The sequence below is a fragment of the Octopus bimaculoides genome, chromosome 6 (assembly GCF_001194135.2).
Source record: "Octopus bimaculoides isolate UCB-OBI-ISO-001 chromosome 6, ASM119413v2, whole genome shotgun sequence".
NCBI classification, from domain to species: domain Eukaryota; kingdom Metazoa; phylum Mollusca; class Cephalopoda; order Octopoda; family Octopodidae; genus Octopus; species Octopus bimaculoides.
This window is the reverse complement of record NC_068986.1, coordinates 1605952-1616249: the sequence shown is the minus strand read 5'-3', so window position 1 is coordinate 1616249 and position 10298 is coordinate 1605952. Positions and strand designations below refer to the sequence as shown.

General features: G+C 34.8%; 1 protein-coding gene across 7 annotated transcripts in view; it reads left to right on the top strand.

The window, feature by feature from the left end:
* LOC106881073 (organic cation transporter protein) overlaps positions 1 to 10298 on the top strand; it is a 311309-nt gene that overhangs the window by 168773 nt on the left and 132238 nt on the right. For 2 of the 7 annotated variants that reach the window (XM_052968540.1, XM_052968541.1), the window contains one exon: positions 4798 to 4899. The exons of 4 other annotated variants lie outside the window; for them this stretch is intronic. The gene's annotated coding sequence lies outside the window, so the exon portion shown is untranslated. Of the gene's footprint in view, positions 1 to 4797; positions 4900 to 5027; positions 5217 to 10298 lie in introns of those variants that run through there. One more of the 7 variants, XM_052968542.1, reaches the window with a different exon arrangement.

The following is a 10298-nucleotide window of genomic DNA, read 5'->3' as shown; positions in this document are numbered from 1 at the left end:
ATACATACATACATACATACATACATATACAAACACGATCTCACATGCATATACATATATATTATATTATATTTATTAGAAGCTGAAAATTTCACTAATTATTACTTTGAGTTTCTCATTTTTGATCTTCAGATGATTGTTCAAAGATAAGAAAGTTTCCAATAAATATAATTTAGTAATTCTACATTTCATATAGATTACTCTCCCCCCCCCCACTGTTTGTGCAGTTTTCTTTTCTTTTTTTCTCTTCTTTTCTTGTTTTTGTTTTTGTACTTACCCCCACCCCCACCACCCCCACCAGATACACGTGTCACATTTACTTACCAAAAGTATTGCTGTTGATGTCCTAATTGATCACTTCTCTTGAAGAAATACACAATCAATTGGCAGCTGCTTAAAGAAACTGTCTGTCATGTTTTATTAAACATAGATGATATCTACATACAGCCTTCCAACAGATTTCTTTGTTTATTTTGCTTCTTTTATTTTGTCTGCCACAAAAACAAAAATGTACAAGTCATATTTTCTTTCCAAACATTTCTTTGTGAGGCAACTTTAAGAGATGCTGGAACATTGGAAGATAATATTTTTCTTATCAGCATCAACTGAACATTTTCCGAATTTTTTTTCTCAAAAACTCTCTCAAACTCATATCATTGTAAGATGACAACATAGTCTACTAGATGTCTCTTCATGCCTTCATTATTTGAATATATTTTGTCTCTGTTCAGGATTTCTAAGCAAAAGTCACCAAAATGTGAAATATTTCGAAACTGCTAAATGTTTTCATTGAAAACTTTTGGCTGATCACTGGTTTCTTTTTCCTTTTATCTTTTACTTGTTTCAGTTATTGGACTACAGCCATACTGGAGCACTGCCTTGAAGGGTTTAGTCAAACAAAGTGACCCCAGTACATTTTTTAATTTCATACTTATTGTATCAGTCTGTTTTACTGAACTTGCTAAGTGGTGGGAATGTAAACAAACCAGCACCAGTTGTCAAACAGTGGGGAGGGAACAAACATTAACACACACACACACACACTCTCTCTCTCTCTCTCTCTCTCTCTCTCTCTCTCTCTCTCTCTCTCTCTTACATACACATGTATCAGTTTCTTATTTCTTTATTGCTCACAAGGGGCTAAACATAGAGGGGACAAACAAGGACAGACAAAGGGATTAAGTCGATTACATCCACCACAGTGTGTAACTGGTACTTAATTTATCGACCCCAAAAGGATGAAAGGTAAAGTCGACCTCAGCGGAATTTGAACTCAGAATGTAACTGCAGACGAAATACCGCTAAGCATTTCGCCCAGCGTGCTAACATTTCTGCCAGCTTGCTACCTTGTACCAGTTTCTGTCTACCAAATTGACTCACAAGGTTCTGGTTGTCTTGAGGCTATAATTTTGGGTACAGTCTCATACAGTGAGACTGAACCTAAAGCCATGTGGTTAGGAAGCAAACCTCCTTCCACGCAGCCACACCTGAAGTTTTATTTTATATTTTTATCTTGAAAACAATAATAATGTCATTTTAAACAGAAGCCTTTCATGAAAATGAAGTTCCTTTCAGTTTTCTGCCAAATTATTTCTCAAGAGATTTTATCCTTAATGGTTTTGAATAATGATTGTTTCCAGTTGTGTTTGTCAAAACCAAATATTTGAACCTTTTTAGTCTCTAATCAAAAGATTTACAAACACAACCAGTTGCAGGCTTGACTAAGGATCAGACATCACCATGTGGCTGAGAAGTTCTCTTCACAACTGCATGGTTTTTAGTTCAGTTTCACTGCATGGCACCTTGAGCAAGTTGTTTCCTACTATAGCTGTCATCTCAGGTTGACCAATACCTTGTGAGTGAATTTGGCAGATCAAGATCAAATTTAGTAGATCAAGATCAAATTTGGTAGATCACTAGGGCTGAAGGCAAGGAAAAAGCACCGAATACATGCAGTAAAGTGGTGTTAAAAAGAATATCTGGCTATAGTAACCATGCCAAAGTAGACACTGGGGCACAGTTCAGCCCTTGGATCAATCAGACCCTGTCGAATTATCCAACCCATACCAATATGGAATATGGATGTTAAATGATTATAATGATGATGGTTGTATAGCAGGTTAATCTTTCTCAAACCACAGCAAATAAAGAACCAATAATATACTGGTTTCAATACAATCAATTATACTCTTCCCCTAGAAAAATTGGCCTCTGTGTATAATGATGACCCCAAGGATATTGATAGTGGTGCGACTGCTGCTGTCGGTGACAATTTCTGCATATTTAAACTGTGATGGAAAATTTATCTTTCTAAAAATAAATTCTGGATTTCATGAAGACATAAATGAATACTACTCCATTCAATCAATCAATCAATCAATTAATCAATCATACAATCAATATGTGTGCATGTGTGTGTTAGAGTGTGCCTCTTTTCGGATAGATGAATTACTAACTGATATATATATATAAATAAATATATATATATAAATATATATATATATATATATATATATATACACACACACACACACACATACATACATACATACATACATACATACACACATACATACATATACAAATATATTCTTTATGTGTGTGTGTGTGTATGTACATGCATACATACATGCATACATGCATAACATATATTAAAGATATGAGTATATTTGACTTTGAGGAAAATGTTTTTGATATTTCAATATTAGTCCCTTAGGTTTAGTATTGGAAAACAGCATTAGACCATAAACATTTCGAAATCCTCACAGTCTCATCAGCAGAATAAATCTGAGATAGGTTCCATCAATTATAACACAACTCCCATGATTCTGTGCAACCTGCAAAGTGTGAGAACCAAACACCATTATTAGAAACACTCTCTTCTCATGATAGAATGTTCCTAAACCCATTACAGTATTGATGTCTTGAAATATTAGTGGATTAATGGATTTAGGAAATATATTATCTAAACTAAATATTAAAAAAAAAACTGATAAGAAAATATGAAAATTTTAATAAAAAGATCAAACCCAAACATAGTCTTGTCCTTTAATGTCTGCTTTAATATTTGAAAAGGAAAGTGTTTCCTTTTTACACATACACATATACACACACATACTCATACATACTCACACAAACACACACACACACACATTTATATGTCATCTTTTATCTTTTGCTCGTTCAGTCATTGGATTGTGGCTACCTTGAGGTGCCTTAATGGAGGGTTTCATCAAAAAAATTGAGCCCAATACTTATGTTTGATTTTTAAATTTGATACTTGTTCTATTGGTCTCTGTTGTCAAACCTCTAAGTTACAGAGATGTAAACAAACCAATACTGGTTATCAAATGGTGTGAAGGAGAGTACAAACTCACACAGAAGCACACACACACACACACACATGCAAATATATATACAACAGGCTTCTACACAGTTTTTCTCTACCAAATTCTCTCACAAAGCATTAGTCAGCCTGGGACTATAATAGAAGACTTGTCCAAGGTGCCACACAGTGGGACTGAACCCCAAACCATACTGTTGGGAAGCAAGCTTCTTAACTACACAGCCATACCTATGTCTGTATTATTTTAGTATTTTGCTGATTTCTATCATTGCACTGTGGCCACACTGGAGCACTATCCATCATACATGCTTGTTTTAGTTGGTCTTATCAACCTCAGTGATTATTTCAGATACATATTTTATTGGTTACTGTTTGTCTAATGGCCAAGTCACCTCTTTAGATTTAGCATAAAGAGATGCAACTTTTACATAAGGTAAATATAAATGCAAACAAGGATATAGACAAACTCATACACTCATACACACACACATACATACACAAATATATATGTATACACACACTTACATACACACATGCCCACTCACACATACATGCATGTGTGCATTCACATATACAACTTCTACAGTTTCCCCCTCCTAATTAACTATCACTGCCAGGGTATTGGCCAACTTAAGGGTACAGTAGAAAATACTTGTGTAAGGTCTCATGTTGCAGGACTGAACTAGAATCTGCATGATTGCAAAGTGAACTTCTTAACCATGCTATTTTACTTGTACTTATATATACATGCACATATATATAATACACATGTGTATGTTTATGCGTGTATATATACATATATATACACTCTGGCACGTAAAAAGCACCCACTACACTCTCGGAGCGGTTGACGTCAGGAAGGGCACCCAGCTGTAGAAACCTTGCCATATCAGATAGGAGCCTGGTGCAGCCTCCTGGCTTACCAGTCCCCAGTCAAACCGTCCAACCCATGCCAGCGTGGAAAACGGATGTTAAACGATGATGATGATGATGATGTAGTACACAAGTGTGTACTTGGCAGCACCATAATCTTATCAAACTGACAACTACTAATTAAATACAGGAATATATAGTTTTGCCTGTGTTTGAATATATATCATCCTTTCTCTCTCTCTCTCTCTCTCTCTCTCTCTCTCCCTCTCTCTCTCTCTCTCTCGCTCTCTCTCTCTCATTCTTTTCCAGCTGTTCTTAAGTCTCACACAATCATACACCAACATTAGGTGAGTGTACAAACAACAAAAGTTATAAAAGAATTCTGCTAGTTTTTGTCACATTGCTAAAGGCACAAATTTGCAATAGTTTTAGAAATAGGAAACCGGCTTTGTTCAATGCATACAAAAGGAATGAACAGGGTTGTAAACCAGGTGACTTTGAGGTAGATGTGTACAAGAGGCGGTGTAATTGTATGCCATGACATCTCCTACGACCTCATTCTTCTTCTTTTTTTGTAGATACACCGTTTTGCAATGTTTCTCTGGAACTGTAATAATATAAATGGAAACCTTAAACTACAATAAAAACAAAAAGAAAAGAAGAAGAAGTCATTTGAAATTGTAATTAATGTTTTTTTTTATGTCTGAAATACATCCTCTGAGACTTGGCTATTCATGTCGAAGATGACTTAGTAATCAAAGTTTATTGCGACTATAAAGAATTCTGAGAAATGTTCTTTACGATTGGTTCGGAAGCATTTTACTCTGTGTTTGAAACAAATGCTTCTAATGTTCTGTGGCTATGTGTCGAAGATGTTAATCTAAATAACCATGGCATATGGTTTCACATATCTATAATATAGTTGGAAATTTTGTGAGAATGGTATAAAGGTCTTGGATGCAGGAATGTTTGTGTGGTTAACAAGTTTGCTTTGCAGGTATGTGGTTTTGAGTTCAGTCCTGTTGTATGGCACCTTGAAAAAGTGAGTGTTTTGTACTATAGTCTTGGTTAAACCTAAACCTTGGAAATTTAATAGAATATATGGGAAATTGTGTGGAACCTTATAAGAGGGACTGTTCCTGTTCATTTTAGTGTAGTAGCTTTCATTCTTTACCCATTTTAACACCACCAACTAGCCCTTGGGTGCTTTAATGACATCTTAGTTGCAAGCTTTCAGGCCAGCCGGATGTCTGACCAGAGATATGTCACTCTTCTTCTTACCAGTTCCTTGATGTATACGAAAGTGAAGGAAGGAGGTACTATCACTCCCAACATACCTCTGCCATATCTTTTTGTGTGTGTGTGTGGGCGGGTGTGACCTAAATCAGGCAATTACATTTGGCTTTCAATTATAATACAACTATTGCTATTGTCATTTCCAACTATGCATTCAAATTTTATTGAAATGAGTCTATATTAGGTTTCATATTTGCATTGGAATTCTAGTGAACTGTGTTTGAACTATTGTTCATGTTTGTATATAAATTCTACTGTAATGTGTCAGTTAAAGATGTGAGTGCTAGACTGAAAAAAAGAGTGGACACAAAGAGTTCCTTTGGAATATTCCTCCTCTAAACTCTCTCTTCTGTGTTGTTTTTTACAGAATTATTTGTCAGTTACTCATAATATGTTTTACATACCAGCTTATTATTGGTGCTATTTTCCTCGTGGCTTGTGTTTCCAAGATTCATGTACAGGGAACTCTGTCAAAAGCTTTCTGATACTCAATCTGTCCTATGCTCTACCTACATTTCTCTATGGTCTTCCCATATGGCTTTACTGATCAGTCATCCATTAGTCATTGCTCGTTGCAACCATTTAATAAACCTCATTATTATCATTGTTGTTGGTATTTTTGTGTTATGCAATAATTCTAATCTCTTAGTACCCATCCTCTATGTTCAATCATGTTAAGCTTTCATATTTTTGGTTTCCAAGTTTCAAAGTATAAGAAATAGACTGAATTGTTCCTTGTATTTTTGTACATAAAGGTTTTTTTTTTTATTGGCTTATAGTCCCTCATTGACTCCAGTATCTTATATTTTGAACTCTCCAAACTTTGCAAATTCCAACATGGAAACCAATAAATGCTATTACAAGCTGGAATTATATTCCTCTTCTTTTTCTTACATTTTTCTTCAACAGTCCACAATTCTGGGAAATAAGACTCATGACCTGATGAGAATTATTTATTTAAATTTCTATTCAATAAGATGACTTCAGGTCAAAGGAAACAATTTTTGATATGTAAAGGCAGAGTAGACTAAAAGGTAAACTCTTACCAAACTGTTTTGCATAAGCTATCACTAAATTAAATGAAATATATGTTAAATTATTGAGAGTGTTATGTTGGTAACATCTCAGTTTTGTGAATATATTATTCATTGTTTATAGAAATCTATGGAGGCATGGCTAACACCTTCAATTTTCTCTAACACCAAAACAACACCAAATCAGAATTTACACAGAATATATGTTGTCATAGTGTGTCTAAATATGAATCAGGTGTTATATATTTGGTACCTGTGATATACTTCCATTAGTCAGTACAAAATCATGAAATGGTATTTTGCATATGTAATGAGGATTTTGCAAACATTTCTGTATATGAAAATGTATGTGTGTTATTAAAGGAGCTAATTTATAGTGTTCTCTATAGTTGACAGTTAGGAATATCAACTGCACACACATACACACACACACACACATGCACACATACACATACACACATATAATGTAATAATGGAGGATATAAAATGTGCATGAAGAGTAGAATTTTTCTGAAAGAAAACGACTTCTTTCAGTTTCTATCTACCAGATCCACTCCCAAGACTTTGGTCAGCCCGAGGTTCCATAATGTAGGACTGAAGCTGAAATCATAGCACTGAGAATTGAGCATCTTAACCACACAGCTATGCATGCACCTATAGCCATGCCCACACCTATATATATACATATATATACATATATATATATACATATATACATGCATACATAAACACACACACACACACACACATGTAGGATAATAGGGTAATTTTGGAAATCATATACTCAGCCGATGAATTGTGATCACTTATTCGTAAACAGGCGATGATGATGATGATGATGATGGTGGTGGTGGTGATGATGGTGATGATGATGATGATGATGACGACGATGCCAACAATGGCAACAATAGTAATAATGATTGGTGATTATAGCAAGGTAATAGATAATTTGTAATTGTGGTGGCAGTCATGGCTGTAGTGAAGATATTAATGGTAGTGGTGGTGGCGGTGGTGGTGGTGGTTGCCTAGGGAAAGAAGACAATTTAGCTGAAGAGGCATTGGATACTCACAAACCGCATGGTACTAATTGCATATCACTGTTGAAGTATAGGAGGGGGATGAAGAGAGGAGAGGCTTTAAACTGTTTTGTTTAAAGACAAATTAATGCCTGCAATAGGAACAGACTTCAAGAAATCTGAGTGCTTTCCAAAGTGTACTGATACAAAAATAATCTTTTGCATACAGACAAGCACACACATGCACTCATGCACACAGGCACTCGCACACACACACACACACACATATACACTCACATGTACATGCACACACATACATACGCACATACACACAAACATATATGAAAATCATCATAATTTTATGCTCACTTTTCCCTGTTGGTATGCATGGGATGCCTTCCTTGGTGTGTACCATGCTCATCAACTCAGAAATGCATATATAAACCATATATATATCTATCTATCTATCTATATATATATATATATATATATATATATATATATATATATATATAGAGAGAGAGAGAGAGAGAGAGAGAGAGAGAGAGAGAGATAGAGAGATGTACTCATTTTGCAAGATTCTTGATGTGAATTTGTGTGTTGAAACAGATATTGTTGTATTTGGAGATGGTCATGTTGCCAGTTTAGCCAATGGAAACACACGTACTATATATTTGGTATTCATTTTCTTCAGTTTTATTTTATAATTAATTGAATTTCGGCCAGAGTTCTTTCGTTACACTTCTGTGACCTTATCAATGATCCTTTGCTTTCGTCTTTCTTTTTTGTGTCTCTCCTTACTAACTATCTGCCATTTTGTATAAAATGGCAGAGCGTTAGTAAGGAGAGACACACATATAAGAAAGAAGAAACCACTAAGTTAGGGGGATGTAAACACACCAGCATCAGTTGTCAAGCGATGTTGGACAAACATAGACACACACACACACACACACACACACACACACACACACACACATATATATATGCATATATACAACGGGCTTCTTTCAGTTTCCGTCTACCAAATCCACTCATAAGGCTTTGGTCAGCCCGAGGCTATATTAGAAGACACTTGCCCAAGGTGCCACACAGTGGGACTGAACCCTGAACCATGTGGTTGGTAAGCAAGCTACTTACCACATAGCTACTATGTATATATTTTGTGTCTTTATGCTTATGTGAATTTCCAAAATCTAAAATCCTTGTGTGTATTGTTAATCATTCAAAGTCCATTTGTATGCATACATGTAGTTGTGTTTATTTATCTGTTTGTATGAATGCCAGAATAAATATATATACACGATCTGAAAATGCATTGAAAATAAACTGCTTTAAACTTTGATAAGCTGAACGACAGAGAAAGCTGGTCAGTAGAATGTGATTTTCTTCATCTGCAAAACTTATTTTGCCTACAACATACACACAAATTTATTCAGTGAAACATTTTTTTACACTAAGTCTTTTTTATATGAAAACTTTTTTTGTACATAGACTTTTGCCTGTACAAAAACTTTTCAGTAATATACAATTCTCTCTCTTTGGTTTGTTTGTTTGTGTGTGTAAAACTTACCCTGTAAAAACATGCTCTAACATTTTTGCAGTAAAACTGTTATATGGAAACATTTGTTATGCAAACATATATCTTTGTATTTTATATATAATAGAAATATCTCCTTCTATGCTTAAAGTGTATAACTTGTTTTATTCAAACAAATATACATGTGTATGAAAATTTAGCCTATTTTCAACCCTATCTTATTACATTATTTACATTATTTACATTTGACGGATATTTGTCCTCATCTTGTTTGTTGTTAACACGTTTTGGCTGATATACCCTCCAACCTTCATCAGGTGTCTTGAGGAAATTTTGAACCTGGGTTCTCATTTCTAAGGTATTTTTTGATGTTATTATTATTATTATTATTATTATTATTATTAATATCATCATTATTATTATTCAGGTCACTGCCTGGAATCAAACTTGGAATCTAGGGGTTAGTAGGCCATGCTTTTAACCACTGCGCCATATGCCTGTGGGCAATTATGGAGTGAATTTTACGGCTTACAAATCTAATATTCTCCTATCCTTCCTTAATACCAGTTCCCATATGATGTTCATATCTGCACTCAGTCTGCTTATGAGGTTGTTGTGTCCTAGCATATGTGTTGCTTCTTTTAGTTTTCGTATTTTCCAGTGGTGTTCTCTGTCAATTACCAGAATTCCAGTCTGATCTGGCATGTTTTCTACAGCTGGATGCTTTTCCTAGTGCCAGCAACTCCAAGAGTGTAATGGGTGCTTTTTACATGTCACTGGCATGGGTGTCACTGGTATCCTTAAAGGATGAAAGGCAAAGCTGATCTTGGGGGAATTTGAACTCAGAACATAGCTGCAGACTAAATACCACCAAGTATCTCGCCTGGCAAATAATAATAATAATAATAATAATAATATTGAACTTATTGTATACAGTACTATGGTGTACTACAACTCATCAGAAAAAGTAACTAATGCTGTTCATACAGTCTGGGCTTCTTTTCCTGATGAGTTGTGGTGCACCTGAGCTCTGTATACAATTAGTTTGTTATTATTATTGTTATATTCTCTGCTGTAAATATTGACTTCTCTTCCTCCCCATTTGTAAAACCAAACATTCTTTTACACACACATATATCATCATCATCATCATCATCATCATCATAATTTTCATCATTTTTACATCTGCTTTT